Raw genomic sequence first — 5,573 nt, 5'->3', positions numbered from 1 at the left:
CCAATTGTAGATCATTTAGACCTTGATCCCACATACTTGTCACGTATTTATTTGCAGCCCTTGTGTGTAAAATCCTTTGTGTATCTAGTTGCATTAAAGTCACAACATAGCATGGCCGGGAACCACACTAGTGGATCTTGAGGGGTGCCTAACACCTTCCCCTCGAGATAATTTCTAGCCCTTACCCGAACTCTGGTTTTCCAACTCAAAAACCCTTCTTAGTGTCCTAATGCACTCAATCATTAGGTGGCAACTCTTCAATTCCAAAAACCCAATTCCCAAACGGGAATAGAGTTGTCTTCCCAAATGTCGTAAACCCGATTTCGCGAGAAAAAGGGGGCATCGACAGCATCGAGACTCTGCTGGGGATTTCTTTAGGCTTCTACCACTGCATGTTATATGTGACTTTATTGTTTTCTTTTATTGCTTTGTTTAATGCCTTTATTCAAAACTGACTTGTCTTTTTGTTTCCTTTTTCTTTAACGCTTTCATTTGCTGTTTTTCTTCAATACCGTTGTAATTTCCGAGCAATTATTGTAATCATTATGAACGTGAAAATACTAGGCAATTTGTTTCATTTTTGTAATTGCATTTTTCAACATCATATTCCACTCGTGCCAAACAAATACCATAGCAATGCTTGATGAGTGGTTGCGCTGTTCCAATATTATTACCCCCTAAATTTTGGCAAAGGCGTATTTGCGGTAAAACTAGTCGATCAGCGGTGCAGTCGACGGTTCCGTGCCTTTTCCTCTTGAGTTGTCCGCTCAAGGGTACCAGTCTAGCACCCCATAGAAACCTTATCCTGTTTAAATATTCATGCATCACTGTCAAACCTAGTCGTGTCAGTTATGCTGTCCACATAATGACTCTTTAGGATAGCCTTATCCAAAGTCCACTTGGTTCCCCTAGGACCCAAACGGACAGCACCATACTTTGTGCATTTATTTGGAGAACTAAATGCTGTTTATGCCAATTATTGATTTAAATAGTCGAGTTCGGTGGGGGTAAGGGACTAACGCTTTGTTTTGCAGAAAATGAGGCACGAAGTCCCCAAATTCGGCATGATAACCAATATTCACCCGAGGTTGCTAAGATGGTGGGAAGACCTTCATTCCAGTGACCGGACTCTCGTCCGCAAGCATTTGGGAAACTTACCTTCTTTTGGAAATTCAACCGGACAACAAAATCATAGAGGCTGCGACCTTATTCTGGGACAGTGATAGATCGGTATTCCGATTTGGGGACCTTGAAATGACCCTGCTGCTCGAGGAAATAGGAGGGTTAGCCGGTATTCCTTGGGAGACTCCGGGTTTGTTCATGCCAGAAAATCGCAAGGGTAAAGGTTTTTTCAAAATGATGGGGTTGAAGAAAAATTCAGATTTGATTTGTTTGAAGGGTTCCTATGTTCCTTTCGACTACCTGTACGGGAGGTACGGTCATAGGAAGTCCTACCGCACCTATCCAGACGAATTTACCCTCACCTCATTGGGGCATATCCACATGAGGGTTTTCGTCTTCATGTTCTGTTTCTTGGGGATGATAGTGTTTCCCATGAAGAAGGCTAGGATCCATACCAGACTAGCCATGGTCGCTAAGACAATAATGGAGGGGATTGAAGGGCAACATTTCAGCATAGTGCCCATAATTGTTGCAGAGATCTACCGAGCTTTGGAAAATTGTCAACGAGGGGCCAGTCATTTCGAGGGATGCAACTTATTACTNTAGATATCATGCTCATAGGGGTTTACCACATTTCTGTACTCATGTATCTTGCCTACAGCTTTGCACATTTATGCATCCACGTAGATACCATGTCTATAGGTTTATGCATCCACATAGATATCATGTCTATAGGTTTATGCATCCACATAGATATCATGTCTATAGGTTTATGCATCCATATAGATACCATGTCTATAGGAATTTTGCATCTCCATATGGACACCACGCCTATAAGTAACCAGAAATCCAGACTCCACGCATGCATTGTTCACTAGGCAAACCTATTTATAGGATTAAAACTACCAGTACTCAGATACCATGCTTATAGTATTTCTACGCTTTCGCTACGCCTATAAAAAGTGATTAAATTAACGACGCTAGAAAGCATGCCTATAGGAATTATCAATCAAATCTGAATCACTCGTTTTAAGATTAGCACTAATTACAGAACTCGCATCATTCTGTTAAAACTGGCAACTTTGTTAATCAGTTTGTTTCTTTATTCCTGAAACCAGTAGATGCCATGCCTATAGGCCATCACGTAGGCAAACAAGTATGTAGTTAATTAATTGCACTGGTCTTCGATAAGTTGCAGCCAGGCGAGCCTAATGCGAATTTCTTGCCTGAAAATATGTAATGAACCAGCCTGCCTAACGTTAAGCATAATTTCGACCTAATCAGTACATGTAAGACGTGCTAAACTACATGATTTTCTGTGATTAAAGGAGGTTTATCTGAGCCTTAATTGTTTTGTGTTCCCATAACTGTTTTCATGTGTTTTGTTTGATGCCTTAGTATTTTAACCTTTTAAAACCTCTGAAAAGCCAAGCTTCTTCCCTTTAGGATTAGTAGTTCTAAAAGCCTCCAGGACTGATAGGATTGGGGCGGGTAATAGCATGCAATAAGCAAACGAGACCATTCCGCGCTTAATACCTTAACGGGGTGGGAAGGGTAGACATAGAGATGATGATCACACGATAACACTACGCGTACAATTGACTACCGGTGTTGTGTGGATGATCCATGTGATTTATAAACCTAGGACCCCTTTTCTTATACAACTTTATTTAATATCTATAAAATCCTGTGTTTTCCACTACTCAAAACTCCTCCTCAATTTTACTGCATTATGCCTCTTCTTCCAGATTTTTCTTCTTTGTTTATTCAATATATTGATTAATTTTCTGCATTTAGTCCCCCTTTTAAACCAATTGTAGATCATTTAGACCTTGATCCCACATACTTGTCACATATTTATATGCAGCCCTTGTGTGTAAAATCCTTTGTGTATATAGTTGCATTAAAGTCACAACATAGCATGGCCGGGAACCACACTAGTGGATCTTGAGGGGTGCGTAACACCTTCCCCTCGAGATAATTTCTAGCCCTTACCCGAACTCTGGTTTTCCAACTCAAAAACCCTTCTTAGTGTCCTAATGCACTCAATCATTAGGTGGCGACTCTTCAATTCCAAAAACCCAATTCCCAAATGGGAATAGAGTTATCTTCCCAAATGTCGTAAACCCGATTTCGCGAGAAAAAGGGGGCATCGACAACAATCAATACACATATTTTCATACAAGGTACACATACAGTATGCTCGTCACAACAAGGGGATTCTACAAGAGTTAAAGTTAGCCATACATACCTCAATTTCGCCCCTTAATGATACTACAATGATCCAATACACTTAAGCAACTTCAATCTACAATACAACATTCAATGGGGCCAATATTAGTAACAAATTTCATAACTTATGCCATTTAGGCATATTATCAAACACCTTGTAGGTATAAATCTTTTCATCTAACCATAGTATTAGTTCATCCATCTATCACCATTAACTAACAATTTATTCCACCATCATTCCTAACCAATTTATAACTTCCAACAACATATGTATGATCACCCATTCATACCCAACCAACAATTCATATCAAATAATCACCCTTTCAATCTCTACAATAATTATGTATTTATATTGGGAACTTATGGCTTCCCATCACTACACCAAGAGTTCCAACACTTAATTCATACTCATATTCCCATAATATATCCATATATGTAAGTCTACGGGTAAAAGATTACCTCTTGTAGACCAAATATTGAAAGATAACTTTTGGGATGTTCTTGAGATTTTGAAGAAATCCTATGAAATCCAATCAAAACCCTGTTTTAACTAGTGATTGAGAGGTGAAATCACCATGAAAACACACTTAAAAACTCACCTTAGGTGTGTGATTGGATACCTTGGTCGGATTGGGGATGGAGAGGATGCCCTAGGCTTGAGAAATGACTTAAATCCTCTCATTTCCCGTCCTTAGGTGTATATAGAGGTCTGCTACTAGCGCGCCCGCGCTAAGGCCGTGCTAAGGAGGCAGAATACTTCCCAATATGCGCGGCCACGCTAAGGCTGCGCTTCGACACCTGCCCTGTAAAATGGTCTTAACTTTCTGTATACACCTCCAAATGACGAACGGTTTGGAGAGTTGGAAACTAGACTCAAAGACCTTTCATTTGATAGGTTATTCATCACATAAAACCTTGTACATATTTAGATATGCTCGTTCAAAGTATGGACTAGTGCAAGCTCATTTGGAGTTTTAGCCTATTATGAACTTTTCCAATTTTTCTTAGACTTAGGCCTTTCCTTGGACCCCAAATTACTTACCATAAGACTTATACACATATTTACCAAATCCAATTGATGTACACCGTGTTAATAGCACATAAAAATATTATAATAAGCCTACGTGGCACCACGAAATCCTAGGTTACTTAGCAAAATTTTTCGGGGCCTTACATTCTCACCCCCCCCCCTCCCCCCCCTTAGGATCATTCGTCCTCGAATGAGGAGTAGAGTCCGACTTAAACGCTTAATATAATAAATCTCTTTTCTCACCTACCTCAAGACCCTAAATTTTGACTAACTCCTAAATTTTTTAGAAATTTCGGCAGCGTCTCCTTTGTAACTAGGCCTATCCACCTGCCAGAGAACCACCAAAACCATCCTAAAAACACATCCACAACTCGACAAAGCACCATAATGTATATATCAATGACAAGAACCTCAGCATTACAAATACTACTTTATCACGATGATACCTGGGCATGGACTGCACATTTTTAAATCATAATACCTAGAAGGTACCTTTCAAAACAAAACCAACTGCTATGCAATCAAGAGAAAATATTTTATTTCCACAACACTCTTGGCCTTCAATGTGGCCTCTTATATCTATAGACTTCGCCAGAACACATTCACGGGAGCAATTTCGACCCCTAAACTAAGGATGACAAGTAGATATCTCGCATAAGCTAACTATCCATTAACTTCACCTTCAATAATTTCCACCGGAATGATACACAATTTATCTCCACCTGCCTTCTTAGACATAGGCATATGAAAACACAGATTCACGAGGAACAACTATGGGGAAACATCATACTCCTAGTGTGACCTGATGGGAAGAGCGCTTACTTACCCTTCATTATCAATTCTCATAACATCTACAGGGGAAAATTTTGAGAATTACCTGCTCACACTCCAAACTCTAAATCTCTAGGCGAACACTCACACTAAACCCTTGATTACCTTCAACAATTACTCTAAGATGTGCTACCATAAACTGACCATAAAATTACCTATCAAACATATATGTGATCACACTGTGAAGCTTCATCTTTGACTTGTCTGAACTTACAATACCCAATGGATCTGATATAATGAGGAACAACAGAGTTCAAGATCAGGCTGGAGTTATTCAGGAATCCATTAATGCGCTGAGTAGAGTACTTTCTGAGGTTATATGCTAAGGGACACGAAAGTTACAACTAACAATGCTGAC

Source organism: Nicotiana attenuata, unplaced genomic scaffold (genome assembly GCF_001879085.1).
Source record: "Nicotiana attenuata strain UT unplaced genomic scaffold, NIATTr2, whole genome shotgun sequence".
Lineage (NCBI taxonomy): Eukaryota > Viridiplantae > Streptophyta > Magnoliopsida > Solanales > Solanaceae > Nicotiana > Nicotiana attenuata.
This window is presented reverse-complemented; position numbering follows the sequence as displayed.